Here is a 13977-nt window from a genome sequence, read left to right as displayed (position 1 = left end):
CAAGACAAATGTTATAATACCATGTGATAAAGTTTGTCCTCATCTACATAAACAGTGACAGGAAACAGTGAGGGACTTTCCTGGTGCCTCACTGCTAAAGAGCTTGCCTGCCAAAGCAGAGGCAGGAGTTTGGTCCCTGATCTGGGAAGATCCCAAGTGCCTTGGAGCAACTAACTCATCATTGCATCATTGCATCCCAACTACTGAAGCCTACAACCTACAGCCTGTGCTCCCCAATAAAAGCCACCACAATGAGAAGCCTGTGCACTGCAACCAGAGAGAAGCCCCTGCTCACTACAGCTAGAGAAAAGACTTTGCAGCCATGAAAACCCTTCACAGCCAAAAATAAATTATTTAATTAAATTTTTTAAAAAATTAAAAAAAAATAGCAGTGAGCACTTCTTATCTTTTATATGGTATGTAAAGAGTGCTATTTTGCTTCTTCAGAGTTTTTAGTATAGTATTGCGATCCTGGAAGTTGATTGTGATTGGCATATCATATCTGAACTCCTTCTGTTCACTGTATTTTTATGTTTCAAATACTGAAACCCGTAAATAACTGTTTCAGTCCTCAGGCTACAAAAGAGTTGATAGAGAAAACTTTTCTCTAAATTGCAGAATTTTGTGCCACATAAATATTTCACATGGCTCGTGGGAGCTACTTCTACCACATATTGTTAACTATCAGTTTAATTCAGTTCAGTTCAGTTGCTTAATCATGTCTGACTCTTTGTGACCCCATTGATTGCAGTGCACCAGTCTTCCTTGTCCATCGCCAACTCATGGAATTTACTCAAACTCATATCCATTGAGCCAGTGATGCCATCCAACCATCTCATCCTCTGTCATCCCCTTCTCCTTCTGCCCTCAATCTTTCCCAGCATCAGGGTCTTTTCAAATGAGTCAACTTTATGTATCAGGTGGTCAAAGTATTGGAGTTTCAGCTTCAACATCAGTCCTTCCAATGAATGATTAGGACTGATTTCCTTTAGGATGGACTGGGTGGATCTCCTTGCTGTCTAGGTTGGTCATAACTTTCCTTCCAAGGAGTAAGTGTATTTTAATTTCATGGCTGCAGTCACCATACAGTGATTTGGGAGCCCCCCAAAATAAAGTCTGCCACTGTTTCCAGTGTTTCCTCATCTATTTGCCATGAAGTGATGGGATCAGGTGCCATGATCTTAGTTTTCTGAATGTTGAGTTTTAAGCCACCTTTTTCACTTTTCTCTTTCACTTTCATCAAGAGGCTCTTTAGTTCTTCTTCGCTTTCTGCCCTCTAAGTGTGGTGTCATCTGCATGTCTGAGGTCATTGATATTTCTCCCAGTAATCTTGATTTCAGCTTGTGCTTCATCCAGCCCAGCGTTTCTCATGATGTACTCTGCATATAAGTTAAATAAGAAGGGTGACCATACACAGTCTTGAGGTACTCCATTTCCTACTTGGAACCAGTCTGTTGTTCCACGTACAGTTCTAACTGTTGCTTCACGACCTGCACACGGATTTCTCAGAAGGCAGGTCAGGTGGTCTGGTATTCCCATCTCTTTCAGAAATTTCCTGGGTCGATTAAATATATAGTTCAGCAGATTGTATGTGCTTATTTAAATCATCAATTCAAACCATTTTTTTTTCATCCCATAGAAACCTTTGACTTATAATATACTGACCTTTATAATGGGTTTATAGAGAATTAATCAGTTTCATAGAAAGCTAAAATACAGAATAGCGTTCATTATATTATATTGGCTAAGTCTAGCAGGCATGACAAGTAAAACATAGCCAATTGATTTTCTGACCTTTAAAGTATTTTGTACGTAAAGTACACACATTCCACAATGCCATGTGTCTAATACTCAACTGAATTTCAAGTTTAATGATACTGAACATTATATATACAGCAAATACATACATATATGTGTATATATATATATACATACATGCGCACACACACACATATATATGTATATATGTCCCTGTGTCTATTATGGACTAAATTGTGTATCTCAGAAATATCTATGTTGAAGTCATTTTCCCTAGTACATTAGAACTCCATATTTGGAGAGATGATCTTTGTATGAGCCGGGAGGTTAAAATAGCACATCAAGGCCATCTCTATTCTAACATGACGGATGCTCTGATAAGAAGAGGAAGGCCAGGCACAAACGCTGATGGAGGGAGGAGGTGCCATCTACAAGGTGGGTAGAGAGGCCTGGAGCAGGAGGCGCCCTCCCTGCTCACACATCATCTTGGACTGCTAGCTGCCAGAAATGTGAGGAAACAAATTTCTGTTGTTTAGACCACCCAGTCTGTGACTCTTTATTATGGCAGCCCTAGCAAACTAATGCAGTGGCCTCATTTGATACAGCTGTTGAATTGGATTTTTCTATTCCTTGAAGCATAGCAAAAGATATAGCTGGAAATAGGCAGTCAATTAAAGCCAACAATTTCCAGAAATAATAAAGGAGATTAATTTCTTAGGTAACACCATAGGTGAAATAGGAAAATGACCAGAAGTGGAAGCCATTTATTCCCCTTTAGGCAGCCAGGATGTATTGCTTTTTAATTTTTTGCTGTTACATGTTTAATGAAAAGGTATTATTATTGAGTGTTTAAAATTAGAAAAGTAGTATGATTTAGTGGATAGGCTGATCACCTTAGTTTTCTAACTACATTTATTTCTGACTTACTATAGTGACCTAATACAAGTCACTTTATCATCATTACCATTATATTATTATCATTATATTTTATGACTCAGATGAATCTGGTTTAAACTCATTATAATAGTATGTTCCTCAGTGGACCAGCACATTGCAGTTAATCTTTAGAAATTTCCTAGTAAAAAATAATTCATTTTAAAATGCTGATGCGAAATTAAGCAATATTATAAATTTTCAGTTTCATTGAAAGTCAATCACGTGCTTAGAATTATCACCATTTGTCTTTATTTCTGTCTCCGTTCTTCCATTTGCTTAAATATAAGTAATTCTTCAGAGTTGCTTAGATTTCTAATCATGTAATATTAATTCTAAGAAAAAAAAATTTTTCCTATGTTTCAAAGGATGTTGTACATATTATATTTCAATTATATTGGCATGGTGTTAATTGGCTAGATATTTCTTTACTACAAACATTTCTTTTAACTACATAAAAAAATTTAAAATAATGGATATAAATTATTTTAAATTTATAACTATTTTTGTCTATTGTTCATTGGCAATTGCTTTCTTAAATGTCCTTACGTATGTGAGCACATAACTGCTTTCATTTATGTATATAAATAAAGTTAAAGAATGCTTGCAATTATGTAGCTGCATCTTTAATACAGTTAAACAAGGATGGCATGGTAACCCACTCCCGTATTCCTGTCTGGAGAATCCAATGGACAGAGGAGGCTGGCGACTCTTATCAGTCCACAGGGCCACATGTGGACTGAGAGTTGGACACAACTGAAATGACTGAGCACATCCTTAAGACATGATTTATACACAAAAATAGGTAATTTTTTAACTTTTTATTTTGAGATAACTATAGATTCACATGCAGTTTTAGGCAATAATATGGAGAAGTCTAATGACCACTTAGATAGTGTCACACAAAACTCACATCCTGCAAAACCATGATAAATATTAAAATCAGAAACTTCCCATCAGTCCAAGGAGTCCCCTTGCTGCACTTTCATTCCCACACCCAGTTCTCTCCTGTCTCTCACCCACACAAACTTCTCAGAGTCACTAGCTATTCCCTAGGGAATAGACTTTTCTCTCTGTAGAACATTAATCTGTCTTCTATGAATGTGTCATTTCAAAAATTTTATACAAATGGAATCAAACACTATGTAACATTTTGGGATTTTTTTTTTTAAAGCATAATTCTCTGGTAATTCAGGCTAGCTGTTATGTTTTTTAATAGTTTATTCCCTTTTATTGTAGCATATGTAAAGTAGGTATGCAACCATTGGCCTACTAAATGATACATAGGTTGTTTCAGTGTTTTGTCTACTGAAAATAAAGTTGCTATAAACACTTGTGTGTGGTTTTTGGATTAACCTAAATTTTCACTTCTCTGGTGTAAATATCTAGGACAGCAATTGTGGGTCATATGGGACCGTGTCAAACTTTTCCATAATGGATGTAGTTTTTCACATTTCCATCAGCGTATATGCGTATTCAGCTTCTTCACATCATTTCCAGCATATGATACAACCGTTTTGTTTCTAAGTTTACTTATTCTTATACATGTGTGGTGATATCTCATTGTGGTTTTAATTAGAATTTTCTTAATGGCTAATCATTTTGGACTTATTTTGCTTTGCCTGTTTACCATCTCATTTTTTCTTTATATAGCTGAAGGAAAAAAAAAAACAAAAACCTGAGATCTAGCTTCTAAAAATTTTAAGTGTACAGTGCAGTATCACTGGTCTTCCCTAGTAGCTCAGACAGTAAAGAACCCAGCAGCAATGCTGGAGACCTGGGTTCAATCCCTGGGCTGGGAAGATCGCCTGGAGGAGGGAATTGCTATCCACTCCTGTATTCCAAGGACAGAGGAGCTTGGCGGGCTATAGTCCATGAGGTCGCAAAGTCCACGGGGTCAGCCCAAGACTGAGTGACTAACACAGTATTGTTAATTATATGCATACTGATGCACAGCAGATCTCTAGAATGCTTTTAATCTTGCATAACTGAAATTCTATACCCACTGAACAATCCTCAACCTCCCGGTAACCACCACTCTAATTTCTACTTCTGTGAGTGTGGTAACATTATAATGTAATTCACATAAGTGGAATTATGCTATTTTTGCCCTTTTGTGACTGACTTATTTCACTTGTCATAATTTCTTCAAGATCCCTCCACATTTTCACATAGGACAGCATTTCCTTCATTTTTAAGACTAAATAATATTCCTTTGTATATATATACCCTGTTTTCTCAATCCATCCATCCATCAGGTGACATTTAGTTCACTTCTGTATATTGGCTATTGTGACTAATGCTGTAATGAACATGGAAGTACAAATATTTCTTTCATATCCTGCTTTCAGTTCTTGTGAAAAATATCCAGTGGTGGGATTGGATTGACACTATGTTAGTTCTATTTTTAACTTTTTAAGGAATCCTTCTACTGTTTTTCATTGTGGCTATACCATTTTATAGTTTCACCAGCAAATTGCAACAGTTTTGGCTTCTTCATATCTTTACTAACACTTAAAAAAAAAAAAAATGATAATTACAATGACCATTCCTACAGGTGTGAAGTCATACCTCTCCTTGTGATTTTTGAGTTGCATTTTTTGGATATTAGTAAGGCTGAACATCTTTTTTATATAGTTATAGGCCATTTTAATGCCTTCTCTGGAGAAATGTCCATTGAAGTTCTTTGCCCATTTTTCAATCAGGTTATTTGGTTTTATGCAATTGAGTTGTAGAAGTTCCTTATATATTTTTAAACACTAGCCCTTTCTATGATATGTAGTTTATAAATATTTTTCTCTTTCTGTGGATTGTCTTTTCTCTCTGTTGACTGTTTCCTATCCTTTGCACAAACTTATTGGTCCAGTTTGTCTATTTTTCATTGTCTATGCTTTCATGTCATGGCCAATAAATCATTTCCAAGACCAAAATCATGATGCTTTTCCTCTACGTTTTCTTCAAAGAGTTTTACAGTTTTGGGTCTTATATTTAACTTTTTACTTTTTTGCTTTATTTTATGTGTGTAGTATAAGACAAAGGTAAAATTTCATTCATTTGCGTGTGAATATCCAATTTTCCCAGCATTATTTATCAAAAAGACTGTCCTTTCTCTGTTGTATATTCTTGGCAACATTGTGGAAGATGAGTTGACCACATATTTATTGGTTTATTTCTGGGCTCTCTGTTCTCTATTAGTCTATATGTCTGTCGTTTTGCCAGTATCATACAATTTTAATTTGTTTTAATTTGTTATAGCTTTGTAATATGATTTGAAATCAGGAAGTGTGAGGTCTTCATATTTGTTCTTTCCCAAGATTGATTTACTATTTAGAGTTCATTTTGGCTCCATATGAATTTTAGTTTTTTTTTTTTTTTTAATCCATTGTGTTTTTGATATGGAATGCATTTAATGTGTAGATCACTTTGGGTAGTATAGATTTTTAAAAAAATATTAGTTTTTTTCCAACTTAGTAACATACATTTTCTTTCTATTTATATATGTCTTCATTATTTTTTCACCAATATCTTATAGTTTATTCTCAGTATTTTGTTCTTTTCGATGTTATTGTAAATTAAGTTTTCTTAATTTCCTTTCCAAAACTATGCATAGAGAACATATAGAATTGCAACTTATTTTTGTTTGGTGATTTTTTATCCTGCAACATTACTGAATTTTATCTACTTACCTATATTTGTAAAGTCTTTAGGGTTTTTTACACACAAAACCATGTCATCTGTGAACAGAGATAATTTTACATCTTGCTTTCTGACTTTGAATGCCTTTTACTTAAATCATTTTAAATTGAAATTGTATTATTATTATTTAGCTTTAAAGGCTTTTCATATAATCCAGATAATAACTCTCTCCTAGTCCATTTGATTTGCAAATATTTTCTCCCACTAGATAGTTTTTACTTCATTATTTTCATTATCTTTTGTAGAACAAATAATTTAAAATTAAAGATTGAACTCTGTTTTTATATGACAGTTAATTTTCCTCTTTTGATTGAATGTAATTGGCTTACAGAGCTTACCAGGTGGTACCAGTGGTAAAGAACCCACCTGCCAATGCAGGAGACATAAGAGGCCTGGGTTTGATCCCTGGGTCGGGAAGGGCTCCTGGAGGAGGGCATGCCAACCCACTCCAGTATTCTTGACTGGAGAATCCCCATGGACAGAGGAGCCTGGTAGGCTACAGTCCATATGTTCCCAAAGAGTCAGACACAACAGAAGCAACTTAGCATGCACTCACACAATCAACTTACAGGACTGAGTGTTTAAGGAGAACAACATAATCATTTTATTTACATATATTATGAAATGATTATCACAATATGTTTAGTGAGCTTCCATATCTCAAAGAGACACAAAATTAAAGAAATAGAAATAATTTTTTATTGTGATGAGAACACTTTATTGTGATGAGAATATTTATCATGTTCCTTCTTACATCCATTTTATTTACTTTTCTTATAACTGAAAATTTGTACCTTTTGCCCATTTTCATCTAATTCCTACTTTTATCCACACATTCGTTCTGTCTGCCCTCTGATAGAGAAGGATAAGAGGCTTGTGGATGCTTCCTAATGGGAGAGACTGGGTTTTATTATGGGGGAAATTGGGTCTTACTCTTATGGGTGGGGCCAGGCTCAGTAAACCTTAAATCCAATTTTCTGTGGATGGGCAGTGCTGTGTCACCTCCCTGTTATTTAACCTGAGGCCAAACCGTGGTAATGAAGGAGGTAAAGAAGACAATGGCGGCCTCCTTCAAAAGGTACCATGAGACGCTGCTACACTCAGTGCCCCCAACCTTGCCGCAGGCCACTGCCAGCCCACATCCCCACCAGACTCCTGGACACTCCTGGGCAAATCTGGGTCAGTCTCTTGTGCGGTCACTGCTCCTTTCTCCTGGGTCTTGGTGCATACAAGGTTCTGTTTGTGCCCTCCAAGAGTCTGTTTCCCCAGCCCTGTGTGAGTTCTGGCAGCTCTATGGTGGGGTTAATAAGCCCAAGAGGGCTTATGCCACACCCAGGTCGACTGCACCCAGAGCCCGCGTCCCTGCGGCAGGCCACCGCTGACCAGTAACTCCTCAGCAGACACTCAAACACAGCTCAGGCTCAGACTCTCTGGGTCCTGGTGTGCACGAGGTTTGTTTGAGCCCTCTCAACATCTCTGGCAGGTGTGGGGTTTGATTCTACGTGCAATTTCACACCTCCTACCATCTTGCTGGGGCTTCTCCTATGTCCTCCGACATGGGGTATCTCCTCACAGCCGCTCCAGCACTAGGAGCTACCACCCCAGCACCTCCTGTCTTGCTGGGGCTCCTCTGACCTTGGGCATGGGGTATCTTCCTGTAGTCACTCCAGCGCCAAGCAACCACTGCTCCTGAGCCACACAGCCACCTCTCCAGCACGCACACAAACATCTAATTCTGCTGAAAAACATCTGCTTCCAGAAAAACATCTACTTCAGCTTTATCCTCTATGCCAAAGCCTTTGACTGTGTGGATCACATCAAACTGTGGACAGTTCTTAAAGAGATTGGAATACCAGACCACCTTACCTGCCTTCTGAGAAATCTGTATGCAGGTCAGGAAGGAACAGTTAGAACTGGACATGGAACAGACTGCTGTCAAATCAGGAAAGGAGTATACCAAGGCTGTCTATTGTCACCCTGCTTATTTAACGTATATGCAGAGTACATCATGAGAAATGCTGAACTGGATGAAGCCCAAGCTGGAATCAAGATTTCTGGGAGAAATATCAATAACCTCAGATATGCAGATGACATCATCTTTATGGTAGAAAGTGAAAAGAACTAAAGAGCCTCTTGAGGAAAGTGAAAGAAAATAGTGAAAAAGTTGGCTTAAAGCTCAACATTCAGAAAACTAAGATCATGATATCTGGTGTCATCAGTTCATGGCAAATAGATGGGGAAACAATGATAGACATATTTTTCTGGGCTTCAAAATTACTGCAGATGGTGACTGCAGCCATGAAATTAAAAGACGCTTGCTCCTTGGAAGGAAAGTTATGACCAACCTAGACAGCTTATTGAAAAGAACAGACATTACTTTGCCAACAAAGGTCCATCTAGTTAAGGCTATGGTTTTTCTAGTAGTCATGTATGGATGTGAGAGCTGGACTATAAAGAAAGCTGAGTGCCGAAGAATTGATGCTTTTGAACTGTGGTGTTGGAGAAGACTCTTGAGAGTCCCTTGGACTACAGGAGATCCACCCAGTCCATCCTAAAGGAAATAAGTCCTGTATATTCATTGGAAGGACTGATGCTGAAGCTGAAACTCCAATACTTTGGCCACCTGATATGAAGATCTGACTGATTTGAAAAGACCCTGATGTTGGCAAAGATTGAAGGCAGGAGGAGAAGGTGACAACAGAGGATGAGATGGCTGGATGGCATCACTGACTCAAATGGACATGAGTTTGATTAAGCTCCTGCAGTTGGTGATGGACAGGGAGGCCTGGTGTGCTGCAGCCCATGGGGTTGCAAAGAGTCGGACACAACTGAGCAACTGAATTGAATTGAACTGAACTGATCCACACATTGCCTCTGGGAATCTGTTCTCTTTTTCTATGAGCTTGGTTGTTTATGTAATATAATTGATCTAAATCACTGTTTGTTCCTGTTATATGACAAGTTTATTTGCTGTTCGTATACATTACAAAATGATCATTATGGTAAGTCTAGATATAATATTTCAGCATAGAAAGATATTACATAGCTATTGACTATATTCCCATACTGTACATTTCACACCCACGACTCATTTATTTTACCACCCGAAGTTTTTACCCCTTAATTCCCTCACTTTTTTCATTGCTCTCTCCACATTTACCACTCCAGTTACCTCCTGCTTGTTCTCTATATCTATAAGTCTGTTTTGCAATATTTGCTCATTTTTTTTAAGATTTCACAAGTGAATAACCCCTATGGTATTTATCTTTCCCTGTCTGACATATTTCACTTGGTGTAATACTCTAAATCCATCCATGTTACTGTAAACAGCAAGATATCCTTTGTTTTCATGGCTGAGTAGTATCCATTATTTCCCCATTTAGTTGCCATGAAGTGACAAGACTGGATGCCATGATCTTAGTTTATTGAAGTTTGGATTTTAAGTGAACTTTTTCACTCTCCTCTTTCACTTTAATCAAGAGGCTCTTCAGTTCCTCTTCACTTTCTACCATAAGGGTGGTGTCATCTGCATATCTGAGATTATTGAAATTTCCCCTGGTAATCTTATTTCTAGCTTGTGCTTCGAGCAGCCCATCATTTCCCATGATATACTCGTCATATAAGTTAAATAAGCAGAGTGACAATATACAGCCTTGACACGCTCCTTTCTCAGTTTGGAACAAGTCAAGTCCATGTCCAGTTCTAACTGCTGCTTCTTGACCTGCATACAGATTTCTCAGGAGGTAGGTCAGGTTGTCTTGTATTCTCTTTAAGAATTACTCACAGTTTATTGTGAACCACACAGTTAAGGATTTGGTGTAGTCAATAAAGCAAAAGAAGATGTTTTTCTGTAACTTGCTTTCTTTTTCCGTGATCCAAAGGATGTTGGCCACTTGATCTCTGGTTCTTCTTCCTTTTCTAAGTCCAGCTTGAACATGTGGAAGTTCTTGGTTCATGCACTGCTGGAGTCTCACTTGGAGAATTTTGAGCATTACTTTGCTAGCATGTGAAATGAGTACAACTGTGCAGTAGTTTGAACATTCTTCAGCATTGCCCTTCTTTGGGATTGGAATGAAAACTGACCTTTTCCAGTCCTGTGGCCACTGCTGAGCTTTCCAAACTTTCTGGAATATTGAGTGCAGCACAGTATCATGTTTTAGGATTTGAAATAGCTCAACTGGAATTCCGTCACCTCCATTAGCTTTGTTTGTAGTGATGCTTCCTAAGGCCCACTTGACTTCACACTCAGGATGTCTGGCTCTAGGTGAGTGATCACACCATCATGGTTATCTGGGTCGTGAAGATCTTTTTTGTATAGTTCTTCTGTGTATTCTTGCCACCTCTTCTTAATATCTTCTGTTTCTGTTAGATCCCTACCATTTCTGTCCTTTATTGTGCCCATCTTTGCATGAAAATTTCCCTTGGTATCTCTAATTTTCTTGAAGAGCTCTAGTCTTTCCCTTTCTATTGTTTTCCTTTATTTCTTTGCATTGATCACTTTACATCGAACAGTGGAAGCAGTGAAAGACTTTATTATCTTGGGCTCCAAAATCACTGCAGATGGTGACTGCAGCCACGAAAGTAAAATACTGATCTGAGTATTCGCTGTATGTATTAATATATACCATATCTTCTTTATCCACTTACTTATTGATGGACATTTCCTTTGCATCCATATCTTGGCTATTGTAAGTAGTGCTGCTATGAACACAGGGGCGCATATATCTTTTCTAATTTGTGTTTTTATTTACTTAGGGCAAATATTTAGAGTGTAGTTGCTGGATCATATGGTAATTATATTTTCAATTTTTGAGAACTCTCATACCTTTTTGGGCTTTCCTTGTGGCTCAGCTGGTAAAGAATACACCTGCAATGGAGGAGACCTGTGTTTGATCCCTGAGTTGGGAAGATCCACTGGAGAAAGGACTAGCTATCCACTCCACTATTCTGGCCTAGAGACTTTCATGGACTCTACAGTCCATGGGGTCTCAAAGAGTCAGACATGACTGAGTGACTTGCACAATCACTTTCATACCATTTTATGTTTTGTTCAGCTGATCCATTCATCTGAATCATTTAATCCAATTTTAGTTTATTCTAGTGTATTTTTATTTCAGTTATGGTATTATTCTGTTATGTTTTATTTGTCTATATTTTTATCCCTTTGTTTTAAAAGTCTAATTTTTCACTCTATCATCCAATCTTTTCCCAAGTTCTTTCAGCATCTTTACCATCATTACCTTGAATTCTTTACTAGGTAGATTGCTTATCTTCACTTCAATTATTTCTTTTTCTGGGAGTTTAGCTGAGTTGTTTATTTGAAAATTATTCCTTCATTGTGTCATTTTGTCTTTTTTTTCTCCTGTATTACACCTGTATTACACAGGTTGATTTCATTTCCCAGCCTTGGTGAGTGGTCTTTTCTAGGAGATGTCTTATGTGTTACAGCAGTGCACACTCTTTGTTATCAAAACTATATTCTCTTAGTACACTCCCCATGTGACTTTGTGGTCCCTTCTGTTGTATCTAGTTGACTACTGTGGGAAGTCTTGTGGATGGGACTGGCCCACAGTTTGGTTGGCTCACAAACCCTGCCTTCTGTAGCGGCCACTAGCCACTTGTGTATAAGGCTCAGTAATGAGGTGGCTGGCTGCAGTCCCAGCCACCTTTAGGCTAACACCAGCTCCAAACCCCCCAAGGTCCTACAGCAAGAGACCCTGGAACATGGTTCTGTCCATCAGTAGCCAGCATTAGCCCCAGGAACACCTGGGCCCCAGATTCACCCACCTGTAGGCAGACATGAGCTCCAAGCCACCTGGCCACCTTAGCTGTCTACCCTGGGATCCAGCCCTACTCAGCAGTAGACTGACATCAGATTTGGGAATCCCAGACTCTATAACCAGCTGTGCAGGAATCAGCTCCACTCACCAGCAGGACAACACTAGATCTGGGACCCCTACATCCACAATCATCCACCCCAGGACTCAGCTCTGCCCAACAGTGGGTCAAAATTTGCCCTGGCTACAGGGCCTAGGGAGTCCCAGATTTGCTGCCAACGCACTGGTGTTGTGGGAGCGAAGCTTGTACTGCTGGCTACGGGGCATCACGTGGTCCCGAGGCTAGTGCCAGGGCACTAGTGTGTGGGGCTAGGTCCTGGGCCCTCTGGTGGACAGATCAAGTTTGGGGTGACTGTGGCCTCAGGGGATCTTAAGGCACCTGGGCTAGCGATGGGTAGAGCTAAGCCTTTCTTGGGTAGCTGCTTGGTCTTGAGTATCCTATAGTGATGCCTAATGGCTGGCGGACAGGGCTGGGTCCCCTAGACCATAAACCAAAGGAGGATTCCAAATGAGCACTTGCCAGCCCCAATGCCCTCATGGTAGACTGAACTCCCTAAAACGGCTGCTGTTAGTGTCTGTGTCCCCAGGGTGAGCTCCAGGTGCTTCCGCCTCTCTGGAAGATGCTCCAAGATCATTAGATGGTTTGACCCAGGCTCCTTTCAAATTATTGTCTTTTACGTGGGTCTCAGATTATGTGAGATTTTGCATGTACTCTTTAGGAGTGGATTTTCTTGCCTTCAGTCCTTTAGTTCTCCCAAAAGTAAGCCCACTGGCTTTCAAATCCAGAGTTCTGTGGTCTTATCTTCTTGGTTTGGGTAGCCAGTTTGGGTAGCCACTTGGACTCCTTGCTCCTTGGAGAGAAGTTCTACAACTGCGATCATTCTCATGTTTGTGCACCATCCACTTGTGCGTATGGATCTTGATTATATTGCATCCCTGCCCTTCTTTCCTGCCTTGTGGTTCCTTCTTTATACATTTAGTTAGAGAATATCTTTAGCTAGTATTTTGGAATTTCTCACCTACTGTTACTCTGTAAATAGTCGTGATGCTGGTGTGCCTGTGGGAGGAAGTGAGCTTAGCATCTTTCTACTCTGCCATCTTGGCCACTTCCTTAAAAGTTTCAGTAAAAACCTGGACATTTTCCTAATATGTTATAGATTCTTGGATCTTATGAAAACCATCTCTTCTAGTTGACTTTTCTGACCTAAGACTGAGCACTATCTCTTTGATACTGAGTGGAAATAATATCCTAAGTTCCTCACTTAGTCTCCATTGACACCAAAAGTTGGGGAGATATCTCATTCAGTTCAGTTCAGTCACTCAGTGATGTTCGACTCTTTGCAACCCCATGAACCGCAGCACGCCAGGCCTCCCTGTCCATCACCAACTCCCGGAGTCCACCCAAACCCATGTCCATCGAGTCAGTGATGCCATCCAACCATCTCAACCTCTGTTGTCTCCTTCTCCTCCTGCCCTCAATCTTTCCCAGCATCACGGTCTTTTCAAATGAGCCAGCTCTTACTGTTGGTCAAAGATAGGTATTTAGGATCTTATTGTTATCTCCATAATCACTGTGGAGGAGGTACACATATTACTGCTGAGCAAAGTCGAATGTGCTGACTCGCACTAGTACTACTGTGAAACTACATATTGGGAAGTGGGCATGGCAACCCACTCCAGTATTCTTGCCTGGAGAATCCCATGGACAGAGGACCCTGGCAGGCTACAATCCATGGGGTCTCAAGGAGTCAGA

The sequence above is a fragment of the Cervus elaphus genome, chromosome 30 (assembly GCF_910594005.1).
Source record: "Cervus elaphus chromosome 30, mCerEla1.1, whole genome shotgun sequence".
Taxonomy (NCBI): Eukaryota; Metazoa; Chordata; class Mammalia; order Artiodactyla; family Cervidae; genus Cervus; species Cervus elaphus.
Note: the sequence above shows the minus strand (reverse complement) of the source record.